This window comes from Chelonia mydas, chromosome 8 (genome assembly GCF_015237465.2).
Source record: "Chelonia mydas isolate rCheMyd1 chromosome 8, rCheMyd1.pri.v2, whole genome shotgun sequence".
NCBI classification, from domain to species: domain Eukaryota; kingdom Metazoa; phylum Chordata; order Testudines; family Cheloniidae; genus Chelonia; species Chelonia mydas.
Genome location: NC_057854.1, coordinates 50,626,929 through 50,639,044, shown reverse-complemented (window position 1 = coordinate 50,639,044; position 12,116 = coordinate 50,626,929). Strand labels below are relative to the sequence as shown.

General features: G+C 43.5%; 1 protein-coding gene across 18 annotated transcripts in view; it reads right to left on the bottom strand.

Moving 5' to 3' along the window:
* Nucleotides 1-12,116, bottom strand: part of RALGPS2 (Ral GEF with PH domain and SH3 binding motif 2) — a 255,535-nt gene that overhangs the window by 224,123 nt on the left and 19,296 nt on the right. For 11 of the 18 annotated variants that reach the window (XR_005226552.2, XM_043552516.1, XM_037907404.2 and 8 more), the window contains exon 2: nucleotides 100-246. The exons of 6 other annotated variants lie outside the window; for them this stretch is intronic. The gene's annotated coding sequence lies outside the window, so the exon portion shown is untranslated. Of the gene's footprint in view, nucleotides 1-99; nucleotides 247-372; nucleotides 476-12,116 lie in introns of those variants that run through there. One more of the 18 variants, XM_037907400.2, reaches the window with a different exon arrangement.

Sequence of the window (12,116 nt, the reverse complement as noted above, 5' to 3'; positions counted from 1 at the left end):
GTACTCCTGTTCTTTTTTTAGAGGGGCACTAGTGAAGAGATACAGTCAGGCAATTCCCCAATCCTCATGTCCCCAGATTAATCTCAGCTCTCAAATTACCTCCTCATAGTACTCCAGCACCCTGTGATTTCCCCACTTCCATCGCCTGAAGACTGGTACACCCCACTGCATCAGATGAGATGCAAGACAGAAGTGTCCAGGAGCAAGTCTTCACTCTGGACATGAACCACTCCTGTTCTCTGAATCCTAGAGGGAACCACGAGAGAAGAAAACTATTAGCTCATCTTCAAAAAACCCACTCACAACAAAACAGAAAAATAAAATGCAACTTAAAACTCTAAAATGAATTACAGTAATAAACAAGTTCCTTACCTCCTTGACCACCACCATTCAAAAGTAGCAGTACTCAAAGTTGACTCTGACCTCAGACCAAGAGTTAATCGGTAGAGGGTGCAGCAGGAGGTGATAGCTTTCTGCCATAGTGTCTGCACGCAGTCATGCAAGGAAGCAGCCCCTGCCTCTCACAATGCATGCATGGATCCACCAGAAGGACAGGACTATTTAAAGCAGCAAGTGGAATGAACCAAACACAAACAGTTGCACACGTTTCAGGGAGCTGTGACTGCAACTGTCAGCTAAGGGCTTTCCGTTGAAAAATGTGTGTTTCCCCTCAAACAACGTCAGGGATCATTTGTCTTTTTTAAAAAGTTATGAGAGACAGCAAATACAATACTATAATCAGGTATTGGGGGTAGCCGTGTTAGTCTGTATCCACAAAAACAACAAGGAGCCCGGTGGAACCTTAAAAAATAAGATTTATTTGGGCAGTATATAATGTTTGCATCTGTAATTTTCACTCCATGCATCTGAAGAAGTGGTTTTTTACCCACAAAAACTTATGCCCAAATAAATCTGTTAGTCTTTACGGTGCCACCAGATTCCTTGCTGTTTTTGTGAATACTATAATCAGATAGCTTTTCTGCACAAGTTTTCTATGCATGACCTTTGTCCACAAAAATTTGGGTTTCTAAAAAGCCTCTCATTTTTTCAGGATCACCCACCAGCCTATTTGATTTCTATGTACCTTCTGTTTTGTGATTCTTTGTGAAGGGCTTACGTTAAAAAAAAAAAAATGTATTTTATTTTACTGCCTTAGCTATTATTTTTCAATTAAACCAGAACAGACTGAAACCATGATGTAGTATCTTCTTCTCTCATTCATTTTATCTTCTATATAAGCGCTAGAGAAATAAAACTAATTAAAAACATTCAGTGAACCTTGCTGAGCTCTCATCTACACTACAAACTTGTGTCAGTATAACTACATCACACAGGGGTGTGGAAAATTCACACCCCTGAGTGACATAGTCATAGTGACCTAACCCCCAGCATAGACACCACTGTGTTAAAGGGTGGGCTTCTCCTGTCAACACAGCTACCACCTCTTGGGGAGGTGGAGTACCTATGCCGATGGGAGAAGCGCTCCTATTGGCATGGACAGTGTCTTCACTAACAAGTGCCACTGCACTGGTGCAGCTGTAAGCATAGACAAGCTCTGAGTTTATTATAGCGGACTGTCAGGCCTGCTATAGCTAAGGGCAAGACCAGCTTTTTGTTTAAAGCTCAGCTCTTCTACATGCTCCTGCACGGTTACTCAGATTGCCTTGAAATGTGGTGTGCCTCATATGGGCACAGGGTACAGTTAAGGAGCCAAATTTGAGGTATTTTGACTGAGGGGTTCCCAAGATACAGCAATCTGAAAAAACAATTCTCTTAAGGCTGACATATTGTCCTTTTTTTGCCCAGACTTGGCTATCAAACCAGTGCTCCGATCCTGTAACGGGGTCTCAGTTGCTCAAGAGTTACCCCCAGCTAGGGTCTGTTCCACTGCCCCTTTAGGGGAGCAAAATTCAGAACGGTATTCACCAAAGCATTTAGCTTTCATTTCAGGCGCGTGCCTAAAGGTCACAAGGTACACAGAGCATGCAAGCATGCATGAACAGAGGAGCAAGAGCCCATATTTGGGGGACCTTGACCCTCTGAAGGGGTCTGTGCCAGTCTCTCCCGTCTCTACATGTGAGCGGACATCTGGGGTTCAAGCTCTGTGGTCCTGCCGCTTGGGATGGGGAGCTGAGAATAGACATGCTAGGAGCACGTACCAAGAACACACTGCTGAGACTGGAGCGAGGAGGTGAGAACAGGTATGATTTATACATATCACAGGTTTTTCAAACACTGGGGAAGGGGGATGGGAACACCCATTGAGATGAATGGAGCAGTTCACATGTCTGAGAGCTATTATTTCAGGCTGTTCTCATCTCTACGGGGTGCTCTCATTAGCCCAGAACATCATATTGAGTTGAATGGCCCACTTCACCCCTCTTAAAGCTTCCTGTATTTCAGGATTATCCTGTGCTGGGAATCAGGATATAGCAAAGCAGTTGCTGATGATTAATTTCATACAATATTAAAGCAGAGAGCTAGCTCTACTACAGCTGAGGTTGACAAGACTTTTCTATTTAAAGAACAATTATTCTAAGTGTTCTAGAATAGTGGGGGCATGGAACAGCATTAGTGATCCAAATCATATGGCCTAGACCAGAGGAAAGAACAGCAGACTGGAATTTATGTCTACACTTTGGACCTTACAGTAGCACAGCTGCACTGTACCACTGTAAACTCTCCTGTGTAGCTGCTGTATGCTAGCGGGAGAGCTCTCTAGCTGGCATAATTAAACCACCCCCAATGAGCAGCAGTAGCTACATTGGCAGAAGAGCATCTCCTGCGGATATAGCACTGTCCCCACCAGTGCTTTTGTCAGTGAAGGGCTACCTAAACTCTGCATTATTGAAGGTTGGTTTTTTGGGTCACTGAATACTTTTAAGTGTGACTAGACTATTATTTAAAAAAATTAACTCTTAAGCTATGCCTACACTAGTGTTTCTTCAGTAAAACTTGTTTCAGTCAGGGGTGTGAATAAACCACACTCCTGACTGACATAAGTTGCACCAACAGAAGCACCAGTGTGGACAGCACTATGTCAGCGGGAGATGCCCTCCCGTTGACACAACTATTGCCACTCATTGGGGGTGGTTTAAATTATGCCAGTGCGAGAGCTCTCTCTCCTAGCGGCATAGAGAGTCTACACGGGAGACCTTGCAGTAGCTCAGCTGCAGTGGTACAGCTGTGCCGCTGTAAGGTTTCTAGTGTAGACATAGCCAGAATCTGGGAGGTCTTTGGAAATGAGTTTTGTCTTATTTTGCAAGCTCATGAACTGGAGAAGGATTTACCACCAGCTGCCCCATGGTGGATAAAAAAAAGTTGATCTTTAAAAGAGAGAGAATTGGACTTCTATTAAAACCTGATTTTAAAAAAAATATAAACCTGAATGTAATTATAAATAGGTTTGTTTTTATTAAAGTGACAATTTATGTTAAAGCCTACATTTATTATGCCCTATTAAAATCATTTAAATTAAGAAAATTTAAAAAAATAATAGTAAGCAGTACATTTGCTGCCAAGTTTTAAAGAAACTTGTATCACTGAACTCGTGAAAGTCATTGGCAAACACTTGGAACCAGGCATTGTTGGAATGCTAAACCAGCATTTGCAGAAGAGACTGCTGCTATCAGATGCAGACAACATTTTCTTTATTTCAGTTTATTCAACTAGTTCAGCTCACAGACTAGTTCATTCAAAGATAAGAGACCAATCGTGAGTTGAAAAAGCAAGAAAAAAAAATAGCTACTAATCTTCCATAACTGTTGTTTGAGATGTGTTGCACATGTCCATTCCACCCGGTGTTTGTGCACTCCACACTCAGTCACTGGAAAATTCTCCCTCAGTGTTATCCATCAGTCTGGCTCAAACACCCTCTGCCATTGCACATCACTGCATGCCAGTATAAAGGGTCCAACTTCCCCAGAACCTGCCCTCCCCCTTTCCTTTTTGCCATACAACTCCAACCTAGAGGGGTAGGAAAGTGGGTTGTGGAATGGACATGTGCAACAGATCTTGAAAAACAACAATCATGGAAGGTTAGTAACCGTTTTATCCTTTTTGAGCGATTGCACATGTCCATTCCACTCTTGGTGGCTCACAAGCTACGAAGCAGAAGTCATGGGAGTCTATGTACACGCATAGCTCATCCAAACTTAAGAGTCTCCAGAATGGGGAAGTGAAGCTGGGGACTTACAGTTACCACTTTACAAGTGTCCTAGATAGGGACTTGCGCAAGAAACACTGACAAGGCTCATTGCGATGTTGTGGAATGCCATGTTACTTTGCTCCATGTGGAAATGCCAGCCAGCTAACAACATACACAAATACAGGAGGCTATTCATGATGAAATTCTCTCTCTGAAGGGAGAGCCTTCATCCTGTTTGTGATGGCCATGAACAGCTGGGTTGACAAATGGAATTGTTTAGTCCTACCTATGTAGAATGCTGTCATAAAAATAAAGGGAAGGGTAACCACCTGTCTGTATACAGTGCTATAAAATCCCTCCTGACCAGAGGCAAAACCCTTTCACCTGTAAAAGCTTAAGAAGCTAAGATAACCTTGCTGGCACCTGACCAAAATGACCAATGAGGGGACAAGATACTTTCAAATCTGGACCGGGGGGGGGGGAGAGAAGTGTCTGTATGTCTGTGCAATGCTTTTGCTGGGAACAGATCAGGAATGCAGTCTCAGAAACTCTCTTAAGTTAGTAAGTAATCTAGCTAGAAATGCATTACATTTCCTTTTGTTAAATGGCTGGTAAAATAAGCTGTGCTGAGTGGAATGTATATTCCTGTTTTTGTGTCTTTTTGTAACTTAAGGTTTTGTCTAGAGAGATTCTCTATATTTTGAGTCTGATTGTCCTGTAAGGTATTTACCATCCTGATTTTACAGAGGTGATTCTCTTACCTTTTCTTTAATTAAAATTATTCTTTTAAGAACCTGATTGATTTTTCACTGTTCTTAAGATCCAAGGGTTTGGGTCTGTGTTCACCTGTACAAATTGGTGAGGATTTTTATCAAGCCTTCCCCAGGAAAAGGGGTGTAGGGGGGTTTGGGGGGATATTTTGGGGGAAGACGTCTCCAAGTGGGCTCTCTCCCTGTTTTTTGTTTAACACGCTTCGTGGTGGCAGCATAGGGTTCAAGGACAAGGCAAAGTTTGTACCTTGGGGAAGTTTTTAACCTAAGCTGGTAAGAATAAGCTTGGGGGTCTTTCATGCAGGTCCCCACATCTGCACCCTAGAGTTCAGAGTGGGGAAGGAACCTTGACAAACACCCAAGGTCCTCTAACATCTAGCATGCACAGGTGTTGCTCCTTTCTATTGGCATTGGGTTTTGGGTAAAACGTATGTAAGTAAATTGACTGGCTAACATGAAAATTAGATACCACTTTAGTGAGAAATCTTGGATAGGGCGTAGATACACTTTGTCCTTGAAGAAAATTTTATAAGGAGGTTCAGATGTCAAAGCACACAGTTCTGCCACACTCCTGGCTGAAGTGATTGCTACTAAAAAAGCCAACTTCCAGTAATAGGTGTAGTAAGCCGCACATTGCTAAAGTCTCAAATGGAAGTATCATAAACTTTGACAAAATTAAAGTTCAAGTGCTGCTGGGAACCAGTTTCCTTACCTGAGGATACAACTTTTCCAGGCCTTTAAAAAATCTGATTGCAATATTGTTGGAACACGCAGAACAGTTGTTCACATGAAGATGGAAAGCTAATGTTGCTGCCAAGTGGACCTGGATAGAACTAATCGCCAACCCTTGATGTTTTAGGTGCAATAGATAGTCCAGGCTATGCTGGATTGAGGAAACCTCGAACTGATGAGATAAGATGAAAAAATGCTTCCATTTCAAAATTTAAGTATTCCTAGTGAAAGGCTACCTATTATTTAAAAAGACATGGTGAACTTGGCTCCAAGCTGTTAAATGAAGTGCCCACAGGTTTGGATGGGGCAGCCAACCATGATCCTGCAGAATTATTTCTGGGTCCAACAGAAGTGAAATCAGAACCTCCACCGACAGATTCAGGAGACTGGAGAACCAGTGCTGCCGGGGCCAGGCTGGGGCTATTCGTATAACCCGGGCAGGTCTCATTTTATGGTTAGCAACAACTCAGAGTAGCAGTGGACTTTGAGGAAAAGCATAGCAGAGCTTGTTCAACCAGGATAGTAGGAAAGTGTCTGTGATGGAACCAGGACTGCGACCTTGTACGGAACAAAACTGGTGGCATTTTCCGTTGGCTTTGGTTGTGAATAGGTCTATTGGGGGATTCCCCCACTGATGGAAAACAGCCCCGGCTACATCCAGGTGGAGAGATCACTCATGGTGACTCGAACAATCTGCAAGCTTGTTTTGCACCTCTGGAAGGCAAGAGACTTTGAAAAATTCCATTACCGAATTGCCTCATGACAAAGCACAAAAGACTGGGCTCCTCACTGCCCAATGAGACAGAATATTGCCACTGTGTCATCTGTGAAAACAAACAGGCTTCTTCCCTTTACCTAAGATAGAAAAGCCTGACAGGCTAGGTGGACAGCCCTTAGCTCCCTGACATTAATATGCAGAAACAGGTCCCATGAGGACCATGAACCTTGAGTTTGGAGTGGACCCAGATAAGCTCTCACCTCCAGACAGACATATCCATCACTAATGTCAGCAAACTACTAACTATGGTATGTAAACCATTTAAATCAGCTTCTGCACCAGATGATTGGAGGATAACTAATGTGACACTGATTTTAAGAAAAAGGTTCCAAAGGTGATCCTGGCAATTACAGGCCAGTAGGCCTAACTTCAGTATCTGGCAAATTGGTTGAAACTGTATTTAAAAAACAAACAAAAAAAAAGATTTATCAGACACATAGATGAACACAATTTGCTGGGGAAGAGTCAACATGGCTTTTGTAATGGGAAATCATGCCTCACAAATCTATTAAAATTCTTTGAGGTCAACAAACATGGATAAGGGGAATACAGTGGATATAGTGTAAAGCCCCAGGCATCACTGAACACTTACAAATGCATAGCTGGAAGCCACGTCAATTCACTTGTGTATTAGTACATGTCAAAAGTGATTGTTTAAATGTACAACAATGTATTCAGTTTTTATGAAGTTTAAACACCAGTGGTGTGCTGCATGCATTGTTTTCACTTATCTGTATCCTGTTATAATGTAATAGCTAACATTTACATTGTGTATACTCCTGTAACTAAATAATCCATCAAATGAGAAAGAAGCCTTGTGCAATGCAAAAGAAGAACTGTCAGGAAAGTGCTAATTTCAAAGCAAATGGTCACTGTGCGGGATGATCGGAGATCAAAGGTTCTAAATGCATTTCTCACTCTCCATCATAAAAAAAAAAAGCCCACGTGGGTAGTGATCCTGTCAGCCTTTTTTCTGAGAGAAGCTTTAAAGTATTTACACAAGGAAAAAAAATCTTTATCTTTGAACTGTTTGGATTTTAACATGGCAGAATAACTGAACGAGAAGACAGAGATCCCCAGAGTTATCCTGGGTAGCCCTGAGAGACTTTTGGAAAACTACATCTCTGCTACCATTTGGAATTATAGACAGACTCACCTGTACACATATTTTATCTGATTTAAACTCTCAATAACTCATTTCTTTTCCCCAGCTAATAAACCTTTAGTTAATTTATTACAGAATTGGCTACCAGTATTTTCTTTGCTCTGAAATCTAGGATGCAAATAGACCTGAGTGAGTGAATGGTCTCTTGGGACAGAGTGTAAAGGACCATCATCACATAGTGCAGCTTGCCTGGGTTGCAAGATAGACTCGAGTGTTTAATGGGACTATCTGCAGTATTTTAGGAGTTCAGACTTGTTACTGGCTTGGTGAAATCTAAATACAGAAAATACCACAAGTTTGGAGTGTCTGCCCTGCTTTTTTGAAGTAGGCACTCACAGTCATGAGCTACTCCGTACAGCATGACATACGTTCATAAATGATCTGATAAAAGGGGTAAACGGTGACGCAGCAAAATTTGCAGACAATAAAAAATTAAGACAGATAAGTCCAAAGCAGACTGCAAAGAGTTAGAAAGGGATCTTACAAAACTGGGTGACTGGGAAACAAAATGGCAGATGACATTTGGTACTGATAAATGCAAGTAACGTATACTGGAAAGCCATCACAACTATACATACAAAATGTTGGGGCAGTTGCTATCACTCAAGAAAGATCTTGGAGTCATTGTGGATAATTCTCTGAAAATATCCATGCAATGTGCAGCAGTAGCAAAATAAATAAATAAATAAAGCTAACAGAACAATGGGAACCATTAGGAAAGGGATAGATAATACGACAAAATATCATAATGCTGCTATATAAAAATCCATGGTATGCGCACACCTTGAATCCTGAATGCAGTTCTGGTCACCCCCTCTCAAACAAAGATATATTAGAAATGGAAAAGTTACAGAGAAGAGCAACAAAAGAGATTAATAACATGTAACAGCTTCCATATGAGGATAAATTAAAAAGACTGACTGTTCCACTTGGAAAAAGAGATGACTTAGGGGGATATGAGAAACCATGAATGGTGTGGAGAAAGTGAATAAGGAAGTGTTATTTACCCCTTCACATAAACCAAGAACCAGGGGTCACCCAATGAAATTAATAGGCCACAGGTTTAAAACACACACACAAGCAAATACTTCTTCACACACCACACAGTCAATCTGTGCAACTTGTTGCCAAGGCCAAAAGTATAACTGGGTTCAAAAAAGAAACTAGGTAGGTTTATGGTGGATAGGTCCACCAATACCTATTAGTCAAGATGACCAGGGATGCAACCCCATGCTCTGGGCGTCCCTAAGCCTCTGACTGCAAGATGCTGGGATTGGATGACAGGGGCTGGATCAGTTGAGAATTGCCCTGTGCTGTTCATTCCCTTTGAAGCATCTGGCATTGACCACTGTGAAAAGACTGGTTACTGGGCTAGACAGACCACTACTCTGACCCAGTATAGCCATTCTTATATTCTTATGAAGGTTGAGAGCAAACACAATGCCTGCCTATACACTGAATGGGTCTGTCCACCTATCTAGAGAAGTGAATACGCAAGAGGGCTTGTTCAGTACAGAGCTCAAATAGCGATGACCTGGAGAATAAACGGAGGCTAGCCAACTTGAAAGAAATCTGAGATGTACTCTGGCATGGCGGACTACGTATGTGTATGTGGCCATTTGTCCCAAGAGCCTCAGGCAGTTTTGAGCTCGTGACTGGGTGGGCCTGGAGATCTGCAGCAAGAACTCAAATTGTTTGGGACCTTGTGTCCGGAAGGAAAGCTCTGGCCTGAGTAGAGTCCAGGACTGCTCCTATAAACTCTATCCTCTGAACTGGACGTAGGGTAGATTTTTTTCTAAGTTGACTGGATGATAGACAAACTGGACAGTACCTGAGCCCTGGACCAACCTCTGACCAGCCAGTCATCCAAATAAGGGTAAATTTGGACCTGTAGCATCCTCAGGAAACCTGCTATTTACTGTTATACGTTTTGTGAAAACCTGAGGAGATGCTGACAGGCCAAATGGCAGCACGGTGAACTGGCAATAAGCATGCTTCATTATGAATCTGAGATACTTTGTGACCTTGATAAAGTGCCTACTTTCATGTGGTGATTTAAGTCGAGAGTAGCATACCAGTCTTCAGGGATGGAATAACGGAAGCCAGGGTGATGATGCAACACTTTATGAGATATCTGCTTAGCTGGCATAAGTATAAATTGGTCCAAGACCTCCTTTTGCTTTCAGGATTAGGAAATAATGGAAACAGAATCCCCTCCCGTCTGTGATACTGAAGAACCTCCTCTATGGTTTCTACCTGAAGGAAAGAATAAACCTGGAAAAGGAGATCCTCATGAGAATGGTCCCTGAAGAGGGGAGGGAGTATGGAAGGGAGGAGAAGAAACAAATTGGAGGGTATATCCCACTTCCACTGTGCTTAAGACCCATCAGTCTGAAGTAATCCAGGAACAAGCACTGAGGAAGTGGCACACACTGCGAACAGAGGGAGATGGATTCTGGCATCCTGGAAACTGGTACAGCGTCCTCAATCGACCCATCAAATCACCTGTTTAGCAATCCCTGGGTATCTAGATGGAGCAGGCATTGACATAGAAGCAGGAGGAGGAGATGGCTGTGTCCATAACCTCTACTTTTCTTTCTTTGTGGATCCTGGCAAGGAAGAGGGGCAGAGTACCAATGGGTCTGCTGTGGGTGAAAGTGTGTTTCCTGGATGGGGTAGGAGTATATAATCCCAAAAAGTTTAAAGTTGCCTTAGAATCCTTCAACCCATGGAGTTTAGAAGCTGTTCGCCCTCAAAGGGCAAGTCAAATTGTTTGTTGAACCTCATGCAGAAGCCCTGAGGACTGAAGCCAAGAGCTCCTGCACATAGAAATCGCAGAAGTCATGGTCCTAGCAGCTGAGTCCTCCACATCTGGTCCAGCCTGCAGCCAAGTTCTCGCTACCCATTTCCCCTCATCAACTAAAGCAAAGAACTCCTGCCTAGTGTCCTCCAGCAACATGTCCTTAAACTTGAGCAAGGAGTCCCAAATGTTACAATCATAATACTTAAAAGAGTTGGTTGGTTCGCAATCCTGAGTTGCAATCCCACAGTAGAATAAACTTCTATCAAATTAATTTTTTAGAATCTTTTGATTTGGGGGTTGCCACCTGTTGGCCTTGTTATTTCTTTTCACTGGCTGCTGGCACCATCAAAAAACCCAGGGTGAAACAGGAATATAGATAGTCAAACCCCGGGGTATAGGCAGCTAGTGACTCCTCCATTTGGGGAGGCTGGGCACGCCCAGACCGTGGCCGCCCTAAGGCTCACTCTCACTCGGCCTCCTCCCCCTGGCCTGCCCTCCAGCCTGCCACTCACCATCCCCATGTGCCTGTTCGCCCCCTCCACTGAGGCCCCCATGAGGGCAGAGCGGGGACAAGAAGAGGCAGAGGTAGGGTGGGGCCTCAGGCAGGAGGAGGATGAGTGGGAGAGGGTTTTGGGGCAGAGCACAGGCAGGGCCACAGCTAGGGCACCCTTTTGGTGGCAGCATGCTCAAAAGGCGGCAGGCCAGCTATTGGGGAAGCTTAGCCTCCTCTGGCCTCTTATACCCACTGCCCATGCCCCTGGGAGGGAACATAATATTTACATTCAGAACTTTTTGAGATGGGAGGAAGGGACAAAGAAGTCTACCAGAACGACTTATTAGTAAGATGATTTTGCAGCCCATTAAGTAAGGCATCCCAGTGGCAGCCAAAATATCAGAAAGATGATGGGAGGACTCCTTAACCTCCTCCCCCTGTACCTCCAAACCTGAGGCAACCCTCTCTAATAGCTCTTGGTGAGCTCTATAATAATTGGGAGGGAGTGAGGTGCCTCTGAAGGGAGGAGGATGCCAGCAGAGGGTTGAGGCTGCCAATCCGCCACTAGCTGTCCAACAGACTTCTCCTGAACCACGTTTTTCTGCTTGCGCCGGGCCCAATAGCAGATTTGAGAAAAGGCAGCGCCTGGCGAGTAGATTCTCCATGCCTCTCTGATGACCCAGAGAAGGAATGCTTTGAGTAAGACCTAGAAACCAGGGGAAATCCCCAGGTGTTTTAAAAGGACCACTGAACTGGTCCTGGCCACATGCCCAATCCCATTCCAGCCAGAGGATCCCAAAGCAACCCAGGGTAATAACACCTAGGTGAGGAGTAGCATAACCAGCTCCAAGGCAAGGAAACATAGGAGCCAATCTCCGATTCAGGGGAGAATGAATCACCCTCTGCTGACCAAGGGGATGTGGAATGCTATGCTTCGAAGCTGCACACTGGAAACCCTATATTCACCACTGTCATATAATTATGATATGTTTTGTACAAAGTATGCCTTGTGAGGTATCATTTTAAAAGGTGATCTGTTGAACATTAATATCCTGTTGGATTGTATGTGCTATCACTGTATGGGAAGTTATGAAGTTTTCCTATGTGTGTGTTACTGAAATATGTTGTAAGGTTGGGAACACCCACAACCAGCCTTTCAGGTGCAATAATGGAGGAGCCTGACTGCTGATGGCCCATTAAAGGAATCCACATACCCAAGGACCATCCC